We start from the raw sequence: 23854 nt of genomic DNA on the forward strand, positions 1-23854 counted from the left end.
TGGGTCAGAACAATTGGTTGTAATTCTCTTGGTTCTTTCTTGATTTTCAATAAAGCTATTCAAGTTTTCCTCCATACATTTGTGTGATTGATGTTTTATGCATTTGTGTGGTTAATATACATCTGATCCTATATTGCTTATGATAATAGATCTATGTTCTCGTATAGTGTTATGCTGCTTTGATTCTACAGGTACTCTGTGAAGCTAGGTACACAAGAAAGCAAGTAACAAAGGACTATCATAAGGGAGAGGAATCGAGCAAGGAACCAAGCGCAAGATAGAGGTTGGTCTCCTTTATTCTTCTGTCATCTATCTCTCATAAAGGAAAACGAAAGTAGTTTTAGTTTGTTTGTTTCTAAGGTAGCTACCAGCCTTAGTGGGATTAGCAGCTCTGCATAGACACTATTCCGGGTAACAGTTGTGTATACATAGCATGTGTACATGTTATGTATGCAATTTATGTATAGGATGCTACAAATAGGGTTGTGAAAATATTGCATATTGGGCATTGTATACATATTATACTGTCTTCATGGTGTATATGCGGCATGTGTGCATTTGGTTCTTTGTGCATGTTGGATATGCAGTGTTGTGTACATATGATGCTATGTACATGTTGGATATGTAGTGATATGCACATGTGGTGTTGTGTGCATGTTGTACATGTGGTGCTATATACATATGGTGTGGTGTCTATGATTGTACCTATGGTACTGTGTACATGTTGTACATATGGTACTGGTGTACGTGTGGTATTGTATGCATGGCATCCATGTTGTGTTATGGGCATGAGATATTATGTACATGCATCATGTAATCGTGGTATTCCAACGTGTGTACTCGTTGTGTTGTACTCTATGTAGGTACATGCATTGGGTGGTATTGCACATTGGGTATAGATGGATGAACTATGTTGTACACTATTTGTAGGTGTATATGTTGTATGCCAGGTGTAGGTGTATGTATTTCATGGTGTTGTGCATTAGGTGTGGTTGTATGTGTGTGATGCACACTATGCGTATGTGCACCTAGTAGAGGAGGAGGCACTAGGTGTTTGCTAGGTGTCGCAACCAATCCCATGTCTATACAAAAGAACAAAGGAAAAAGTAAGGATCGATGAAGGATAGGTATCAGTATTGTATTTTGTTTTTATTATGCATGTGACTTATGATTCTGGTATATGATGATTACATGTGACTTATGATTCTAGTTTATGATCTATGATTCTGATTTATGATCTATGATTCTGGTTTATGATCTATGATGATCTATGATTCTAGTTTATGATGGTTACATGTGATTTATGATTTTGATCTATGATGGTTGTGTTTTGAGCTAACCCGATGTGATATTTTTATACATGTTGATTTTTCCAAAGATGCTAGTTTGAATTCTTTTGACAGGAAGCGAACAAGATTCCAAGTGTACCTTATTGATGAACTACCAATGAGGTATGATTTGAAGTTATTTCAATTTATTTTGAATCTATTGGAAGTTACGTTCTTGGTACAGGAAGCATGAACACGCCTAGTTAGGTGGTTGAAATTGACTGCAAGAATTAGCAGCAACAGTGAAAGAAATTAGAAATGCATCAGTATGTTGGTAGAGCACTTCAGAAGCAGATCCATTGTGGGACACTGGTACCCAATTATGTCCATTGATTTCCATGAGCATTCTATGACTGGTATGATGGCTTGAAGTTAGGGATATGCCTTGGTTTTTCTATATTCCAATGCAAGGGATCCTTTCGTTGGGATGGACTGTATAGGATGGGGGTGCCAGCAGAACTTGGAAGGTGAGTGACTGCATGGAAGGGGCGATCGAATTCACGAGGGACTATGTAGCAGAGAAGGGACGGTCACAGATGGATTTGTTTTGGTCATTATCATTTCCAGATGGAGTCAAATACACATTGGGAGTGTGCCCTAGAACAATGAGTTGGGAACTATGCATTAAGAGGGAATGTGGTGCAGGATTATAGTGTTGGACAATGGGTGCATATTTGACTTTGCAGTGGATTCTAGACTTCCTCGGAAGGAGGTAAATCCTAGTGTTACTTTGAGGGCAGAGGTGTGAGCTTCTCGATTCCCTTGTTGATTGATACATGCATCATATCCTTTCTTTGTTTGTTAAGAAAATGTGCATATATGTATATCATTGTAAATATTGTAATGGTTGTGCTATAAAGCTCCAATATGTGGTATGGTTTTTATTTGGTCATGTTGTCATGATGTTTCTCTTTTGAGAAGATCTTTCATTATAAATATTGCAACGAGCTGTGTTATAAAGCTCCATGGGAAGTATGTTTTTTTCAGCAGTGTTGTTGGTTATAGGTGTCATTGAACACCAAGGAAGGTGTTCCCCCAAAGGCGAGGGTTCTGTAACAACCCTAGTGAAAATTCCATGTAAAAATATATAAATACCATGGATGATGAGACACATATTCCAAGTTGAATGGTGGGTAAGGCATCCTAGGGGGCATTCATTTGGTTGTTTATGGATAAGGAAATTGGCAAAGGCAATGGCTAAAGCATTAAAGAGGAAAAAAGGTATTTTGGCACATTTATTTATGAAAATAATGGAAATTAGGAGAAAAGGAAGGTGAAAGGTCACATGTCGCATGTGAGGAGGAAATTAAAGGAAAATAATGGAAAATGAAGAAAATAGAGGCCTTATTAATAAATAGGATTCTAAGCATGAGTGGGAAAGAATTGGTCAGTTCAATTTTGGAGCTCCCTCAATATTATCTCTCTCTCTCTCATACTCTTGGACACTAAGAGTTTTCTTGGAGAACTTTGGCATTGGAGCAAGAAAGGCAAAGAAGGCAAGAGGAATCAAAGATCAAGTAGGGAGAGGTAGGATCAAGCAGCTACAACAGGATTCATTACAAGTATCAACTTGCATGTGTATTTTCCTTGCTAGATTTAGCATGCATGGGATTGCATGTGTTTCTTTCCTAGCATGGCATGGGATTTTCCAGGTGTGACAGTATTTTTAGCTTCGCCTCACCATTTCCTGATAGATTTGATGAGATGGGTTCTCTCATGCATTTTGTGGGGGATGGTAGGATTGGATTCAAAGTTGAGTGGGGTGGATATCTGAATTTAAAAAAACATGGTGGTAGTGGTCCCTGAACCAGAATGAGGATGCATGTAGCCACTAACCTAGTAACCCCTGAACTGGGTTGTGGGTTGCGGTAAAGCTAGATTGTGTGCCTTGGTGGGCCTATGAATCCTTGTCAATGAACGCCAGAATATACAGTACATCCAAGAGGTGGATTTTCTTTCCATTGGACCTAGTGATTCTGGGATGGAATGCATGGTAAATCTAAGAGTGTATGTGTCAGTGTAGGCCTAGTGATCCTTGGATCAGACTGTGGATGCATGGTAAAGCCTGAGAGACCGGGATGCACTAAAGTTCCTCTTGGTGTAGGTGGAGAACTCTGTGGAATCCAGATTAATTGGTGTTTTTGATGTGTTCTAAGAGTCACACATTCGTGCTTGGTATATGGCACAACCAATCTATGGTCGGGTGGAATGTGGTAGTCCCATCACTAATTCGTTCATTGCATTTATTAATGAAAAATTCATTCCCTCGATTTTCATGTGCAAATGTAGTGATGTATATATGGATTTGATAGTTGATATGTTTATTGTATTTTTGTTCCTATTATGTTGTTTATATGCACATTTACATTGTAGGGTGTTACACCTACTATGAATCAATATAATGTATGTGTCTTGTAGAGATCTTTGAGAACAATGTAGAACAATAAGATATAAATGACATTGCAATAGACCTACCAAAAGGTTTTGGAAAAGCATGCCCATAGTCAACCCAGCATTAAAATCTAGACTCTATATTTATAACTATTCACCATATCTTATAGTTTAACACATACTTTGTGTGTGTCTAAAATCCAATCAAATTAATATTACATAGGAAAGGTTATGTCTATCACTAATAGAAATGAATATTTAAAATGCACCAGGTTTCATTCACATTATTGAGACCTATAAGTTTGTTATATTATAGTATGAAAATTTTTAGCCAAAACAGTAACCATTGAGAAAGCATCAAATTTTGATGCAAAAAAGTACATCACTCAAGAAAACATAAAATAATAGCCTTGTTGAATCCTTCCTAACTTCAATAGCTCCATTTTTTCCTTTGTTTGGAAAAAATTTATAAGGATCTCCACTTGGTCAACATCTAAAACTGAATCATCTAGAGCTAGCATTGCACTTTGTAGTCCAAAGATAGTGTTCACAACTCAAGAAAATTCCAATAAAGTGTAGGAAAGAAGAAAAATTTATGTTTTCTATTTTCTAAATGGATCATCCATCACTTTCTATAATCCATCTCGTTGAAAGAGAAGGAGAGAAATTTTACAAAATTACAAACAAGGCTGGTTTGTAAAATAAAAAAGTTATGATAGGTAGCTAAGCCTACATGTCTAAATATAGAAATTCCCATGAACTATACTAAAACTTGGTAATGCCCAATTTAAGGTTTTTTTTCTAACGTTGTCGATGTCTAAACATAAAACACATCTAAATTTTGGTACCAATTAAAGATGCATTTAAAGAATCACATGATTATGATATGCTCTCTAGCTAAATTGTATAGTCATGTATCACAACTAATGGCAACAATATTTTATACATGTAAATGTTCCAAGAAGGAAAATCATGTTATTGTTTAGCATAAATAATATTTTCACACAATGTTTCAAAAAAAATGGATTTATTCTTTTCCTTCATAAAAGATATTTGCTAAAGAGATTTTATATGCTTATTTTAACCATAAAGCTTATCACCACATTAGGTAATTTCAACTTGACCTTGGTGAGAATAATTTCACAGGCACGGACTCTTCTTAAATCAACCTACATCCAACCAGTAAAATATTTTTCAAGTGGGCTACAAGGAATAAATAAAACAAATATCCACGTCATTTTTACAACTATTTACTTTTTACTTTTGTTATTGAAAATTAAAGACAAAATACCATTACCACAAAGTACAAAAATTATCCTTTAATTTGGGAATGTGGTATTGGCATAAGATAATGCAATATAAACTGAACTCTATAGATCTTCCTAGTAAATGAAAAAATCAATTACTAGATGTACTCTCTCCACTTTTGACCGAAGTGAAGCTCCACACCCAATTTCTTTATCCTATGAACTACTATGATCTGAAGTCGACGATGCAGTAAAAATAAGACACTCAATTTTCGAGATGTCAAACTCAGGTGCCATGAAAATACATGTAGGAAACATTCAAATTACATATGTTTTAATGGCTTGAAATGGATGAAAAATTTTGGGTGAAAACTTTTGGTGCAAGATGGTAGAATCTCAATTTGCACAATCTAAGGGAAAATACCTGTTTTCTTCATCATTATTTTCAACATTTGCCCATAAGTTGCTTGACATTACTCTTTTCACTTCCCCAAATGAAATGGCTTCAAATTTTCTCTTCTTGGTGTTGTGGGAGGTGTTGATCCAAATTTCGTGTAGATCCTACACTCTTTGCCTTGAGAGTAGAGGTTGTGGTGGTTCCCTTCCCTTAGATACTGAGAGTAGGAGGAGTTGAAGCATTAACTAGTGATTTTTCACTTGGAAATGTTGGTTGTGTGGGTTGAACTCCATGAACCCCGAAAGAAGGTGGGGGAGGAGGATTTCCTTGACTAGCTAGAGGTGGTGAGGCTCCTTGACCACTTGGAGGAGGTGGAGGTGGAGGTGGGGCCCTCTTACCCCCAGGAGGAGGAAGAGGTTGAGGTGGGGTGCCTTTACCACTAGGAGGATGAGGTGATGGAGGTGAGGCCCTCTTACCCCATAGAGGAGGAGATGGATCCCACTTAGCATCAAAAGGAGGAGGTGGAGGTAGAGGCAGAGTTGGAACCCCTTTATCTATAGGAGTAAGAAGAGAAGGAGGCGGTGGAGTTCCATGAACTCTAACTAGTGGAGGAGGAGGTGGTGGTGGGGATGGAATTTAATTACTTGGAGGAGGAGGATGGTAGGGAGGAGGGGAAGGAGGGGTTTCCATACCAGTAAGAGGAAGAGAAGTAGGAGGTGGGGAGTGGAGGCACACCTTATCTACCTAGAGAAAATTTTTCTGCTATGGATAATGGAGCTTAGGAATGATCAGGTTTTTGCAATCATGCATTTAAACATATTGAAGGATGTTTAAAGGAATAAAATTGATTAGATTGTGGGATTAAAGGAGAAAATACAAACACTACTATTTCACCCTAATATTTAGATTGATATTCTGTAGTTTCTTTTGATGTGACAGGTAGTCCAAGAGCCCTAGGTGCACTATGGAATTTTGATTATTGTGTAATTGGTGGAGTAGTTGGAAACAAAAGCTTTGGCATCAATGGTGAAGGAGAATTTCTTTGAGAAATAGTCTTGGGATAGAGTTTTCTTTGTATCATTTTCATCTTCTCCATTATTTGAAAACGTGGATAACTATCCTTTAGAAGGAAAATGAGACCAATTATTTGTAGTATCCGGTCTAAATATATCCAGTGTCAATTTGGGTAAGCCGTAGATTCAAGGGAAGCATTGCATTGACTAAATTGATTGTGATTTCCAGCCCTCTAAGATGAATAAATGAGTTTTAATTATGGATTTCTCTAGTGTAGAGATTTATCAAGATCTTCAGGATCATATAGAAGACCTTATACTTATTTTCTTCTTCATGTGTATTGTGGTCATTGTGGGACAAGGACTAGAGACAACTCAGTAGGGAAGATAATACCTCAATCTTACCTAATTTTTCTTTGTCATTGTCTGAGAAGGAATAGGAGATGATATTTCCAATACACTGTTAAAATTCAAGGTTCATGCACCGCCATTAGAGTGAGAAAGATTGAGAATTATGAGAGATTATGATGTTTGGTTCTTTCTAGCAATATGTGTTTCACTTCAATCAACATTTATGACAGTTTTATTTCTATTATACAATAGGGAAAAACCGCACTAAATAAGGACAACATTTCTACAACCTATTTTGATTTTCTCTCCTTTTTAGTAGCTTTTTCTTCTTCTTTTGCTGCATATGTTTCCATGGTTGTGGCTTTCACTAATTTTTTGGATTTAAAGCCTTTCTAAGATTAGAAATGGTCCAATTCATACCAACCATATGGCCTATAGCTCTAAGCCCATCATTTATTAACTTTCCAACCTACTCTCTAAACCTATGACTGAAAAATATGTCAGATAATAACAAAATGCAAATATAAATTTGTGACATCCAAATGTTTTTTCCACAAGGAAAACTCATAATTTCCATTATAATATGAAATTAAAATAAAATATAGTATATGCATTTATGCATATCCATCGCTATAAAAGAAGATAAATCTAATTTCCCTGTATGATATCAAAAATTATCAGTCAGATAATATAGTACCTCCTATAGAGAGTATCATTGTCTAAAATAGTATGAGCAAGTTATAGATTCAGTTCAAAAGTTATGTACATAATATCAGAAAATATGGATCACTAGTAGAAGTCACAAGAAGATTCTTTATATCCACATGTAGAAATCTAAATTATCCCATGGTTCTAAATGCTATTATGTAGACTGTACAAGATAATATGAAAATTGACAATGGTATAACTGATAGAAATATGTCCCCCTATGTTTGTTGAATCATCCATGTGACCAAAACCTATTGTGCCCCTTCTTTGGATAACTAACCAGAAATTGTGTTTCTCTCCCTATAAATGTGTGAACATACAATGTCATCAAAATGAATTCTTATCACGTGAATCTCCTCCGATAAGTTTTTAAGAGTGTGTGTGTGACTATGATCTATCTAATTGAACTAGAAAATGAAATGTTTTGAGTCCCCAAAAACTTGTATTTTTCCACATCCCTTCTCTAGCGTGAACAATAAGAGTAATTTCAAACTTAATAACTCAGCAAACTTATTTCTACTTAACCCAAAGCCAATACTTATTTTGAAATAATGAATTTCGCTCAATGAGAGAATGACAACACCATCAAAGTACACTCAGGGATTTGAATGATGAATGTCCTCAGTTGTAATTTCTAGAATTGAACCAGTGAATGGATCTTCAAGGATAAGATCATATATGGCGAGTAGGCAAGCTCCTAGTTTTCCTAGACTGTATAGTTTCTCTTTGAAAATCTTCTTGTTCCTACCTATCCACACTACCCAGCAAATAATACTTGACATATTCCATAACTTTTTGGATTTTGGATCCTAACAACATTCCTTCCATGCATCATTTACCGATCCTCCTCCCCATCTATACCTGATACCTAGTTATTGATAAACCATATTCCAAGTACACGTTGTTGGACATGTTATGAATAGGTGTGCTAGTGTTTCTTCATAACTTTGACATAAATCACAACATGAAGGTCGCTGAAGAGCCTTTTTGTTTAAGTTTTCATAGTAGGATTTTTTGTTGTTATTATTATTATTATTATCCATTTTTAAGGTCAAGGCCAAGCCATACACCAAATTTGTGTATGAGACCCCCTTGTTTGTGGGACAAGGGACCCACCTCCCTGTAGCGATTTGACTACTAAGTCTACGAAGGCATACATACTCTACCCCGCTCTGGTTTTAAACCTATGACCTCTTTGGAGGAAACACATGCTCTTAGCTATTAGGCCCACTCAAGCTGTATAATAGTCTACCTTTTGGGTGAATTTTTAACTTCAATATAGCAGTCCACCACCAACACTTTACTTTAGTTTGTTATACATATATTGAAATGATATATCCATGTTTGGCATTGTATATACCTCTTTTGGAGTACAGCGATATCAATTCATCATCCCAATCAGTGATTCATACATGTGAATTGGATAACGCAATTGTAAATTCCTACCAACATTGTTTCCATTGTTCTGATATATTTAGATCATTAGTTATCTTCCATCCCTTCCCCCAATTGGATGTAGCTTATGGATTTGATATTTTAATTTTTTTTATCCCTTACCTATTTATATAGTTTATGATTTTAGGAAGGAGTTCATACCTTTGACCGCTACCAAACTAAAGATCAATTCCTATGAAGGCATGTACCCCCTATAAAATTCTCCATGCCAATATGGATTCAATAATGTTAATTGATTCCAACACCGCTTTCCAAATGTTGGATACATTTTATTTATAATTCTTTTATGTCGAACCTAGTCAATAAGAGAGAGAGGATAGTTGTACCTCCTTACAACATTCTCTTTCCATAAATTGTTTGTCATTATCAATCTCCATCCCACCTCTATAGCCAATTCCCTTGAGAAAGTATATAAATCCTTGATGCCCCATCCAACCCACCTTTTTGGTAGAGAAATGAGTTCCCATTTAATCGAAGAAAATACCCTTCTTTCTTTTTCACCATGCCATAGATATCCAAAAATTTCTTATTTATCATGTTTAAAATGCCTTTCTGAATCTAGGAAAGAGCCATCCAAAAAACTGGGATTGCTTCCAACATAGATTTGATAAAAACCTATCTTCCCTCCTAGATAACCACCTATGACACCATAAACTGAGCCTTTTTTTCTATATTTTCTATCAACCACTTACATTCCATCTTCTATTAATCATTGGGGTTCAACCTAAAACCCATTTAATCTATACCTTCCTCCATATCAACTAGCTAGAAAGGATACTTCTCCTAATGAATGAAATTTCATCTATGGAACATCCAACAGCTATAATTGTTTATTTAAGCACATTTATTTCCATTCCTGCGTATTTTTTTAGTAATTGAGTGATTTTACACAAATAATTATCATCATTCCTTGGTCTCTCAATAAATATCATGGCATCATCTACAAGTAGAAGATGTGTTAATGATATATTCCTCACGATACATGTTCTTTTGAATACGACTCTAGCTTTTGCATTCATATAATTCTACTGAGACCCTCAATCACAAGTAAGAACAGTAACGAGGAGAGAGGAAATCCTTGCTTGAGTCATCTTTCTACATGGAAAAACTCAATAGCAGAACCATTAAAAAAAATAAAAAAGGAAGAAGATGTGATACAAGACATGACCAATTTATAAAATTGATATGGAAACCCAAATGTGTGAGTAATATCTTGATATAAATCAAGTTAGGTTTATCATATCCTTTGGCCAAATCAATATTTAGTATCATGCCCTTTAGTTTCCTTATCTTTAGGTTTTTCATCACTTCTTTTTCAAGTGCTATAGCTTCATCAATTTTTTTATTTTCCAAGAACACAAACTTCTCTTTAGAGATATCGTTAGATAGAATTGGTCTCAACCTTTTGGCAATTATTTTTTCAACAATATTATATATGCGGTTAGAAAATCAGATAGGCCTATAATCATCAAAATTATGAGGATTGACTACTTACAGTATAAGTGTTATGAATGTCGAATTAAAAACATAATATATTTTACTCGATGTATTGCATTCTTCCGCTAACTTCAAAATATTACTTCCAATCAGTTCATAAGATTCGATGAAGAATTCAACTAGCTAGCCATCTATCCCAGGGATTTTATCTTTCTTGAACCAGGGAAGGACTACCTCCAATTTAGTGGATGTTACTAGAGCCCGTAGTTCATTATTAACATCTTCATCTACATATTGGGGAAAGAGAGATTAATTCTGAATGATTTTAGGGAGAGATCTATTTCACTGTGCTTGAAATATAGATAAAAAATAAACTACCCCCATTCTTACCAACTCACTAAAAGAAGAGGCTTTCCCCCAATGAGCATCTAATAGTTCCCATATGGTATTGATGTCCCTTCTTCCCTTGGCATATTTTTGGAAAAAAAAAGTATTGTCATCCCTAGCTTTAGCCATATTGTCCGACTTCGAAGAGTCCAAGTCTCCTACCTATCCCTAAACAATTTGTTCTTTTTTAATTTTATCTAAATAGATTTCATTTTTTACTCATTACTATCATACCCTCTTCTACTAGGCATCTCTAGTTGCTTGATTCCCTTTGCAATTCTATTAAGGTATTCCTCATATTTATTTCTCTTATGATTCACCCATTCCATCATTTTTTGTTTGATCATCTTCAAATTTTCTTCAAAACATCTCTTTGTAGACCCCCATTCATGAGCTTCCACATGTCTCCAACTATTTCTAGCTAATTGAATAAAATATTTCTTCTTTAACCATGTAGTGTTTAACTTGAAAGGGGGTTTCGGTTTCCTAGACTTCCCAACTAGTTCCAGGTAAATAGGGAAGTGATCGCATACTCCCTCATTGCGTACCCATTGCCTGAAGAGAAGTATGTTTTCCTAATCTCATTCGATCTCATGTCTTACAGTTTCTCCAAGTAGGCATGAAATTTGTTAATCTGGCCTCGACGAGATGATTGTTTTCGAGCTAATGAGCAAAAAACCTAGATAGTTGATCCTATTTAGAATGAGTCCCCCAGATTTTTGATAATCCTAGAGAGAAGTTCATATCCCCACCAATCACTAGGTTTGTCATCTGCATAAAGGTTTTGTTCATTAATATATTCCAAAATCCCACCCTCTCCACACACAACTCATAGACATTAATCAATTTGATCTTAGGTCCAAATTATTTAGAAGAAATGTCAACAACTAATAATTCTTCACTACCCCAAGTATTTAGTATCTTCACAGTTCTATGATTTATCCCTATGGCTAGACCCCCCGATCTCCCTTTGGAATCTAATGCAAGAAATTCCCAGTTGTTAATCATCCCTCTTAGCACATTTTTTACTTCCAAACCAACACCTAAAGTCTCTTGTAAGAAGATCGCTTCAAGTCAGTCCCCTAGTAACAACTATTTTAAGGCTATTTTTTTAGGTTGACTAGCCAAGCCCCTACAATTGAATGATATAATCTTCATTTTTGAACATCGGCTTGATATTTTCATGCTCTGAGGACGTTGAAAACTAGTAACAATATCTTAACTACCATGATGAATAAATTTGGAGATGTGAGATTGCCCATGCCGAGGGATTTTTACAAGTTTGAATGATAATAACTAATCTAAACCTCCCTTAGAATCCTTGAGATCCTTTTCCTATGACAAACATTTTGATGTATATCTCAAATTATATGCGTGCTTTAAAGGAATCAATCGATGTATCATTAGGTATGGATATGGATGGGCTGGAAGAAGGACATCATAAATTAACTAGTTCAATCAGAAAGTAAATAACCCCAACATGTGACAAAGATACCCTTCCTATCATGAACTTCATATTGGAAACAAATAATTTAGAAAGAAAATTATTTTCATTTAGACCATTAATAATAGGAGGAGACAAGGGGATACTCGTCTTTGGTGGAGATTAACCTGAATCCATTTCGCGTTTTTGAGGAGGACAACCATATAGGTCATCCTGAGTACCAATTCCATGAGAGCCTTATTTCTCTTGAGACAAACTCATCCCCTTTCATCCATATTCCCATTTTTCACTTCATTTGCCATGCTCTTTTGGTATGTTGAGCCACCTGTGTCCCTATAGCCATGAATTTTTGAACCAGTGGGCATTCCCTATAGATATTCCCAACTTCATGACAATGGTGACAGTGAAACGATACTCCATCGTAATCCAATATGTGATTATGAGTATACCCCTTGTACTGTAGAATGATATTTTCTAGCAAACCCTCCCTGGTATCTAGTGAGAAAAGAACACGATCACATGTCATGATACCAGTCTCCAAAATGGATTTATCATAGTCCAGAAACTTACCTAGATTGTCACCTATCCACTAAAATATATCCTTAGTCTATAGATGCATAGCGACACCCAACATTTTGAGCCAAATGGGTCCAACCCCTAATTTTTCCCTCTCCGAGTTAAAGAGAGGTGACCATCACTTAAAATTTATAGGATCTGGCTCAATATACCAAATGGATATAAACTACCAAATGAGTTTCTTTTGATTGTTGAATTTGAGTGAAAACCACCCTCGTGACAAGACACGAATCTTCGACAATGCTTTCAGGTCCTTTAGTTTTTTTGAACCCACTTTCTCAGACAAGAAATATTATATCATTATCCCCTAACCCTATGCACAAATATTTTTCCTAAATATCCATTATTCCATAAAATCCGAGAGCATCACCTAGAATCAATGCTCTATCCCTTTATTTTTCTTCAATGCTTTTGGCCTTCTTATTCTTCTTCTTATTCACTCCCTCATCTAGATTTGCATCGGCCTGCTGGTTCTAAGCCCCAACATTTTCACCATCTATAAGAGGTCCATAGGGCTATGAGGAATGTGGGTAAAAATATTCAAATGCCAATAGAGCTTCTATCTAGAAACCCGGCACTAGATAGCCTAGAAGGAACCCACCGACCACTCTCGAATTCCCACACTCCTGCACATGGAACCCTAACTTTCCACCATCAATAGGGGTGTCTCGAGACAAAGATAATGAAGGGTACATATGTGTTCATACCATCCCCTTCTGATATCCCTTCGCTAAAACATCCCTTCGAGAAATTTAGAGCCTCAAGCGATATCCCTGCCATAATGATCCCTGATCACAGAGAAGATTTCCATCCTTTTTTTCCTATAGAGCACCCAAAAACCCTAACGACTCATGATATTTGAGTTCCACTACCTTTATTCCCAAGTTTTGGAAAAATGGTGAGAAACTTGCATATGCGATAAAATAAGGATAACCTCCTACCACCGATGTGCCTAATGTGATAAGGGTTACCAACTTAGAGTGTTGAGGTGGAGGAACTAATCAGATCAGGATTCCCTCATATGGGTCTTTAGAGTAATCAACATCATAAATCTCCGTGTTGTGAAAATACAAATCTCTAGCAACTATGATTGTGACACCACTCATATAAGAAATGTTAACATCTTCCAGCTATTGTGTAGGAAATCCTTTCTATGGATAGAAGCAACCACTCTAGTCTTATGCGAGGATCTAGCAACAAACTAGACAGACATGTGCAAACTTTACTAGATTATACGAGAAAACATAAAGGAGGATATATGAGCTCCCTAACTCTGATTCTAAAATTTGTTGGTGTCGTCCTTAATTCTCTCACTTCCAATCTCAATCTCCTCTTCACTGTTAGGAATGAATATATGCAAGGAACATCATGTGGAGACAACAAATGAATATATAGAAAAAACCATTCCAATCTAAACAATATAACAGATCAAGGAGTACTATACTAATTGAGAAATAATAGACACATTTATGGAAAGTAAACACATAATGTATTATAAATAGATTGGTAAAAGGAGCATTACAACCACTTAAGCCTTGATGTTGGAAGCATCATTTAGGTGAGTTTCCAAGTCCTAGCCTCAACCTTCAATCACTCATTTCTCCCTAGAAAAATGGGAAGAATTTTAGCACAGTTTCAGCATAGGAAGGTAACCAATCAATAGCCAACCAACAGCTAACCCAAAATAGATGTTAGGGGTTTCATTTATATGGAAGGAGAGGGAGTTGTAGATCCATAAAAGGATGGATAGGTTCCACATATCAAGGGGAATATCCATCAAAGTAGGATCAAGAACTAGGAATGGCAGGTCTCACTCTAATCCTCATTCAACTGCAACCAACTTGTCATTCTCAAGACTTATTGTAGGAGAAGCTTATCCTCCACTTTAGGATAAACTTCCTGAAGAGGGACATTTTATATTTTCCTATCAAAAGGCACACTATGAGAGCTAGTCACTAGCTAGACAAAATGTTACCAATGTGGAGCTGTCTACTAAAAGTAGCACTGGACTTGCAAAATAAGGTTTTCGACAATTTCTTCATAATTTATTCAAGGCAAGTCTTCTTATTCCTTCAGAGATTATTCTGAGCATGTTTCATGGTGAATACATTGTTTTTGACAGCTTTGATCACTTTGTGACACTTGCAACATTGACGACACAAAGTGCGACACTTAGGATATGAGACTGGGAATGCAACAAAATATTGTATAATAGATGCCCCCTAAAGCATGAAGGCATAATGGGAAGTGATAGGTGAAATGATTTACAAATCAAGGGAAGGACTTTGGAGAACCATCATCAGGAGATCTGCAAATCAAACATAATACAATATATATCATATCTCTGATGTAAGTATGTTGTAAGTGTAATCATTTAACAATGCATAGATTGATGGCATGGGCATGGCCATCTGACTAGAAATAATCATGTGCATGGATCCACGGAAAGGAAGCAAGCATTTGAACAAAAGGTACCATGTGTATGAATCCATGACATGGGCTCAACCATCCAGACAAGAGGGATCATGTGTATGAATCCACGACATGGGCGTAGACATATGAATAGAGGGGATCATGTGTACAATCATGAATACTTAATAGCTCCATGTAGCCTAGATCTATCAGATGAAATCCAGGGTCTTCATCACTATCTCAGCCTAACCAAAGTATGGATCCCACCATGTGAATAGATGTGTCAGAGTAAAACATGGTGGAAAACCACCTGATTTCAGTCAATGATGAAAAATGTTAACAAGAACGATAGAAACCACCAATAATGATGATGACTCTCAAGGTACAACAACAAGTTCAATGACCATGAACAAGGAAGCTAAATTATAACACTAGCAGAATCATTTGATCAAAGGCTAGTGATGTGAACCTATCATCGAATGCGAAGAACTTGTGATTGAGGCATGCAAGCTCCAAGGTACTGAAAGGGAATTTCTAGATAATTTTCTTGAGTAATGAACTAGAGTTGACAGGAAATGATTGGTAGAAGGAGTGCAATAAGGTTTCCCACATCATTGACATGAAACATAGGATTTTGAAGAGTTATAAAGAGTGATTCAGGATTGTCGAAGAAAAGTCAAACTAGGTATAAGTTGTTTGAATTGCAGATGTGACTTCTCTTGAACATATCAGTGACACGACTATGGAATTTGGTAGAATTTGAATCAACATAGGATCAGAGGTCATGATGAAAATAATATATAATCATATGAGAGACAAATGGATTCTCAAAACCAAGTAAGGCAAGTGATGAAGTGAGGATAACTCAAACTCAACACAAGATACAAAAAAATGTCATATTCAAGAGCAACATGCCACCTTTATTCAAAATACTAGATATTTGTTTACTTCCATTTGCCCCCACTATTTATAGTGAGTAACCTCATTATTTTTTATCTCAAGCTTGAAGAGGATAACATATTCAAATAAGTTCATCTTTCAGATGAATCCATCCTAGTATTATTATCGAGCCCAAGTAAGGAGTCGCTCAGGCTTTTCATGGTGACAAGTCCTTCATTATTTCAGTTCTACGAGTCTAACGAAGGGGTGGTTCGACATCTTTTTCATGTTTAGAGAGTTTGAAAAAGAGTAAAAAAGGAAACTCTAGAGGTCCATATTTGTAGATATCCTCTCTACTTTGAAAATGTAGAAAATAATATTCAAGAGAACCTCTTAGCCATGTGTGACTAATTTATTCATTTTTCTTACCCTAGTCTATCTTAGTCCAGAAAAGATTAAAATTGTACTGAGTAGATGTCTTTTCATTTACTTTAGCGAGTTCTAAAATACAAGTGCTCAACAATCTTTTCACATTTTTGGACTTTGAAAAGAGCTGAAAGAGGACTCCCCCTGGATGAACGAGTGGTATAAAAGGATAACATCTGATTTTGGTCAAGATGTAATGGATTAAAACATGTAAAAGTCAAGAGGCTAGCTAATAATACCACTCATCACAGATGTTCCTCGGGCAAGGGTAAAACAACCAAGTGAAAGTGTATGATCATCTAAAGAGATGGTGACGATGGAATGAAAAAACTAAGGCTCATCTGGCAAAAACATGTTGATAAAAACAAAACTCACAAGAGGGAAAGTGGGAATGGTTAAATTTTTACATAATCTTGAAACATCGGAAACTATGCTTGAGTATACTTGAAGATGGTTTCATTTTTTCACAAGCTTGAAACATGGGAAAAAAATATGCTTGCATTTTGGTTTCATTTTTACACTAGATTGAAATGGAAACAAACTATGCCTAGGATTGGTTTCATTTTTACACAAGATTGAAAAAAGTATAAAATATGATTGGTTTTGGTTTGCATGCCCCCAATATAATGACTCAATTCGAGTTACATGCCCTCAAAGCTTCATTTCATGCACCTTAGTAGACTACTGGTTACTAATAGGTGGATGGAATGAAGGTTCACTTATGAGATCAAGTGAATGAATCGAATGGGAAATTTAACAACATCTAGTCAAAGACTTGTACTGGAAAGGGATTTCTTTCATTTTTTTAAAAGCTTGACACAGGAAAAGAACAATGCTCATGACACCTTGTTTCATTGTTTAATGAGCTTGACACAAGTAAGGAATTCTTCTCATGAAACCTTGTTTCATTTTTTAATGTGCTTGACACAAGAAAAGAACCATGCTCATGGTACCTTGATTATTGACTATAAGAGGTCATATCTTCTAAGAGGTTATCATCAAATGGGAGAAAAATTCTCTAGAATGGATATATGTCAAGTGATATAATGGAAAGAGCAGGTTCCAATGCCCCTGGTACATGATGCAATATATCACTGACTAGATCATAAGTAGATGTGGGGATGGAATAGGTGGCCCCATAATTAACCTATGGTAGAGGTGATACAACTTGCATATAGGGACCATTTAGGGAATATGGTTTATTGGAGTCAAATTAGGACCAACGAGTTAAAGTTGATCAATGGCCATAATTCTTCCTTCATGCGTGAAACAATTGACACAACAGAGAGAAGAGACAAGAGCTCCCATAACATAAACATAGTCATGGCTATGGATTAAATTAAAATCCAAAAGGCCTTGGAAAACCATCATGTCAAGATAGATGATTTTCCCTCCCAAAGTAATAAGAAAATTCGGAAGGATCCCTAAGGGTTGACTAGTTCCTATGTTAAAAGCTAACCAATTCTAGATAATGTGCACAAGTTGCATAGAGCCTAAATTTTTCCAAGTAGTTGAGGACATAATACTAACAAATGAACCTTCATCTATGATTGTGCTAGGTACCTGTATATTATAAGCCTTTACTATGATCTAAAAGGGCACATAGGAAGGAAGACGATATCTTGACAGTCGACTCCAATCAAAGAATGTCACTATCCTACTTGAAGAGAGTTCCATTAGAATGGGAGGAATAGGACAGCCTCCTATACCATGGGAATAGGAGGATCACCCCCCTGTACCATGGTTACAGGAGGATTGCCACTAATTCTTTGGAATCGAAAGAAACTAGAAGAAATTGAGCGATACAGAATTCATTCTCTACAAGATAGATATGATCAACGTAAAGAAGAATTCGTTCAACCATTCTTTTTACCAATGGTTGGTCAGAAACTGACTCATGAGATTCACTTTCAGAGAGATTGGGGTTGACCAGATATGAGTTTTGATCAATCACTTGATCAACTAGTGGAGGATCAAGAGAAATATTCTAATAACTAGTCAGAAGACGAGGTTGATAAGTCGTAGGGTTATCCAACACGTTAGGGGCTTCGTCCATATAAGGAAAAGGGTTAATAGGATGATGCCATTCACATAACCTATAGGGAAATTTGTATTTTTCCTTTTTCCCATGGGCTTTATTATCACTAGTTGAAGGTTTATTACCAACATGATCTCCAGAGGCTAATGACAAAGGTTGATGTGATCTTGTGGACCACACTTCTAATATATTGGGAATACTATGACATTCTCAAATAAGGTAGTCATCCTTACAAAGCTTTCAAGGGAATTTCACTTTACAGGGTTGATTGGAAGTGTTTTCAACATTAGTTGCATCTATAGCAATGGTCACTTGGTTGGCCTTTACTTATTTTTCTTCTTCTTATCCACCTAGTTACTAGCTTGTAGGATTTCACCAAAAAAATAGGAAGAATAGGAAGAAGACCAAAGAGGCAAATAAGGCAAAGTGTTAAATTTAGGCTCAACCAGAGGTTGATACTATTTAGGTGGAGGAGAGTCCAGTTGAGGAGAAGTTTTGACATTTGCAACCATAGAGGTCGAAAATAACCAAACTTGCAAACCAATGGTAAACCCAAGAAGGGACAACGTTTCCATATAGGGAGAACTAACATTTCCAAAAGAAGGAAAAAGACCATGATTCACATCAGAGGGGTTTCCATAGTTGGTGAACTCAAGAACTGTTGCCATCAATCTCAACCTAAGACCTACTAAGGAGTATTTCCACAAGAAAGATGTTTTTCCGCAGTCTATTAATTGATTTTAGAAATTAACAAAAATAAATCAAAGGGGGTAACTAGGCATAAATCTTTACCAAGCAACCATGAAATGCAATATACAGCGTGGTGAACCAAGGACTTAACATATGGCAACCAATCTACCTAAATGTTTTGTTCAGTGTATCACAATATACAACATGACAGACTCGGTTACCTATGGATGGATAATAGAGTATTGGGGACTCCCAAAATATACAAGATGGTATGCAGGAGTGCAATTCGTAGTAGTGTTGTCTAATGTGTAATTGTTTGATGAGAGCATTCCCATTTACTTACCATGTGTGGAGTGCCTCCAATATAGCTGAAAGTACTGGAGAATGGTCCTATACACTTCCGTACGTGGAATGAGATTTCACCCCTGGGATATAATGCTAGAAAATAATGACAATTCCCATGTTTAATGACACTAGAACACATCTCTAGCCTAGACCTCTAAATTCTTTTCATTAATGTTCCAAATTATTCTAGGTTAATTGAAGTAAATTTTAACTTGATCTTGGATTAAGTTTTAGTTTTAAGGCTTAAAGATATATTTCACCTAAACAAACCTATGATGCAACTAATATGATAAAAAATGATTATTTTCATTTTGATGAAAGCTATCTAGTTTAGGGAAAAAGTTCTAAAAATGATGCAAAAATCAAGTATGCAATAAACAAATCTTCCTAACTATAATTTTCGCTTTCACTATTCCAATGCACCTACCAAAAGTAAAATGATTGTCTATTTACATTTCTTCTCAACAGATGAAAATGTAATTTTCAGCTTTCAACAGTAAGAAATGCAATCTATGCTCAATGATAATCCCAAAAATGGCTTTCCATTGCAATGTAATCTAATTCAATTCAAAAATTAAACTTTGAGATGAAATCTAAGCAAATGCAAATGCGATCTCTTTTATGGTTCTCAAAAGAACTAATAATGCTTTAATCAATAACAAATAAGTATTCCTTCCACAAATACAAGTAGCAAACAGTAAATCTAATTGACCTAAAGACTCAACCTGAATTCACTTTCACTACTTCAAACAATGGGATGGGCTTTCGCAAACCAATAAGAAATCAATAAAAATAATGGAAATTTCTATGCACACAAGGCAGGAGAAAACTTCTGAGATCAAGACACACTGGACCTTTTTTATAAAAAACCTTAAAAAATATAATTTTTTGGATCACCGCTACTTTTATGGTCAAAATCTACATTGATAAGGTGGATCAACACTACTTTTATTGTCGAACATGTGTTGACAGGCTGATAGGGTCTTCAACACAACTGTAAGGAGAAAAATCAATGCTGACAATGCAATTATTTCTCACAAAAAGTGTCCCGAGAGAGCAAGACTTAGGAAAATGAGGAGAAATCCAAACAAAGATCTAGAATCGACACTCTAAGGAAGGTAATACAGAATTCAAACCCAAAATGACCCTTTATCACATATCACAAGGAGGTTGGTCAAAATAATAAAAGAGACCAAATATAAAAATGAGGATTGAAGGGCTATAAGCTCCCCAGTGGAGTCACCATTTTGTTGTGAATGAAATCGTTTTTGTGGACAAAAATGATCCCTCTAATCCTATGGGAGGATCTAGCAACAAACTAGATAAATATGTGCAAACTTTCCTAGCCTTTACCAGAAAACACAAAGGAGGATAGATTACCTACCCCACTCTAATTCTAAAATCTATTGGTGTACTCCCCGATTCTCTCGCTTCCAAGATCAATCTCCTCTTCGTCATTAGGAATGAATACCTCCAAGGAAAATCATGTGGATACAAAAAATGCATACATAACAAAAACAATTCCAATATAAACCATATAACAGATCAAGCAGTCTTATAGTAAATGTACAATGATAAACACATTTATGGAAAGTGAACACATAATGCATTATAAATAGAATGGTAAATGGAGCATTACAACCACTTAAGCCATGATGTTCGAAGCCTCCTTTAGGTGAGTTTCCAAGTCCTAGCCTCAACCTTCAAGCACTCCTTTTTCCTTAGCAAAATTGGCAACATTTAGGCATAGTTTCAACATAGGAGGGAAACCAAGCAATAGCCAAATAGCAACTTACCCAAAATTGATGGCAGGGGTTTGATTTATAGGGAAGGAGGCGAAGTTGAGGATCCATAAAAGGAGGGAGAGGTTCCACATTTCAAGGGGAAGTTCCATGAAAGTAGGATCTAGAACCACGAATGGGGCAAACAACTCATCATTTTCAAGACCTCTAGTAGGACAACCGTCTCTTTCATTATGACTTTGCTGCACCGCCACCCCCTCCCATACTTAAACTGGAGGATAAAACCCTATATGTTCCCTCTTCCCTATAGTGTGTGAAGGAGCATGAAAAAAACCACAGAGCCATCCTCCAAATATGAACTTCTCAAAATAAGGTTAGGAGTTTATGTAATCGACATCCAACTATAATTTCTCAGTCAAAGTGAAACTTAAACAATATGGGAGTAGTATATACTTATGAGAAATGAGCTTCGTAGTCACAACAAAAGAAGTTGACAATGCACTATCTCCAGCAACTTCAACAAAATCAAAAATCTTACCTGTTCATAAGCATGGTAGATATTTCCACTTAATATACACTCTAAAACATTCACATTTCTCCAAAAAAACTCCAGTTAAATCGTATCAATGGGTCTTTAAAGCTAAATCCTAGTTTAAACAATGCAAATAACAAAAAATTAGAAATAAAAATGCTAGTTATTAAAGAATCGCCATTGTAGAATAAGCGATACTTTGAAAAAATTACAAGGCTTAAAGATATTTTTGCAATGTTTTCATTAGAAACAATTCTTGTTTTTTGGGTGACAGCTTCAAAATGCCTAGTATAGTGTATGAAAAATTGTTTTTCTATTTTTTCTACTTTTGAATATCCATAAACAAATTCACTTTCTTCTATTTCTCTAATATTTCCCAAGATATTATTAATCCTTTCCTAGAGCAAAGGACTATAGTAGTCTGATTTCAAGCATATAATCTATTAAGTGGAGTCTCGGGCATTGAATATCATCATATAAGTTTTCTTGACGTCCCGTAATCTCTTATATAAATTTTAATTCGTAATATTTTCTTCATTATTACTTCTGGAAATATATATCTCTTAGATTTTGCAATTATTCTTTATTATGTGGCACTTTATGTAAGTAAATACCTCATTTCACTTTTAACTTCACATTTTTTGACTGAAGTGTGTCAAATTTCTTTTGAAGTGTACATATAGTGATTACATTGGTTTTTTCAAAATTTAATTTTGAGCTAATATTTCATAAGTTCCAAGTATTTATAATTTCGTATAGAGGTCCAACATGGTGTAGTTATTAATGTGTACCATTTTCTTAAAAGAACATTAGTCGTACAATCCTGACCTATGTTACTAGAATGAGGAAATGGGCACAAGTTTTGGATTTGGCATTTTAAAACAAATTAGAAATGGTGAAGGAGCACATGTGCACACACACAAACAAATATACATGTATCTATTTTAATTTAAAAAGTTAAAAACTAGTTTAACAAACTTTAAAAATAAAACAAATCACACATATATATTATATAAACAAGAAAGAGTGTATTATCTTTAAATCAAAGCAGTGGTTGGAAATACCCATTACCAACTTATGTACAATGATAAGAAAATATTTTCTTGATGAAAGACCAGTGTTCAGTGAATCAACAGTGCTTTGGCCTAGAATTTCTACATAAATCAGATAAAATATTTTTATGAATTCAAAAATAAGAAGAAAATTGTGACAAACAATTAGAGAAGTGGTTCAATCTATCTTATTAATTTCATCATCCATGAGTTTTTGAACTAACCACCTCATACAACAATTGAGTTGGGATGTCTATAGGTTCATAAATTTGGCTATCAGAAGGCATATGTTATTCCATCGAGTCATGGGAGGGAGGGTTTGAACTCCAATAGTGGAGGGATCAAAATCATTTGGAGGAGAGAACCTCCCTAACCTTTCTAGTTCTCAATGAACTAGAGATATTCTACAATTAATAAATACATGTCATTACAACTTGTTTCCATTTGTGTTATAGCTCCAAATCTCACTCTTATGGTTTGTGATGCTATACTCATGGCCTAGGGCAACCCCTCCTTCCAGACCTGGTCCTAAAATTTAAAAAAATAGTGTTTTATCCCTTATACGTGACATTGCCCTGAGTTAAACGTGTGTATATGCAGGTATGTGTATAGCCAACCCGCGTGTATGTATTAAAACACTTAAAAAAATATAAAACTCCTTATTTTCAGGCGGAGATCGCGGGTTTTACCTGCTGATCACCTGTTATTGCCCATGGCCCAACTGTTCCCAACCTACTCCTAACTAAAAAAAACTACTTTGGGAGTCGTATAAAAAGACCTCAAAGGGAAGGCCTAAGGAGGAGAGAAAAGAGAGAAAGGTTATTATGCTGAGATTTTTTCCTTGACTAGGTCTAAAGTCCCTTGTGCCTTCTGCACTTCCCCCATTTGTACAGGAAACCTTTGTTTCCTTGTGTGTTGATGTTCATCCACCATTTATGACATCATGGAGAGAGTCATGGAAGGAGTTTGTTAAAGGCTTGAGGCTGGAACGGATCCGGAAGGAA

Source organism: Pinus tabuliformis, chromosome X (assembly GCF_031772625.1).
Source record: "Pinus tabuliformis cultivar Carrire ecotype Pingquan chromosome X, CPIR1, whole genome shotgun sequence".
NCBI classification, from domain to species: Eukaryota; Viridiplantae; Streptophyta; class Pinopsida; order Pinales; family Pinaceae; genus Pinus; species Pinus tabuliformis.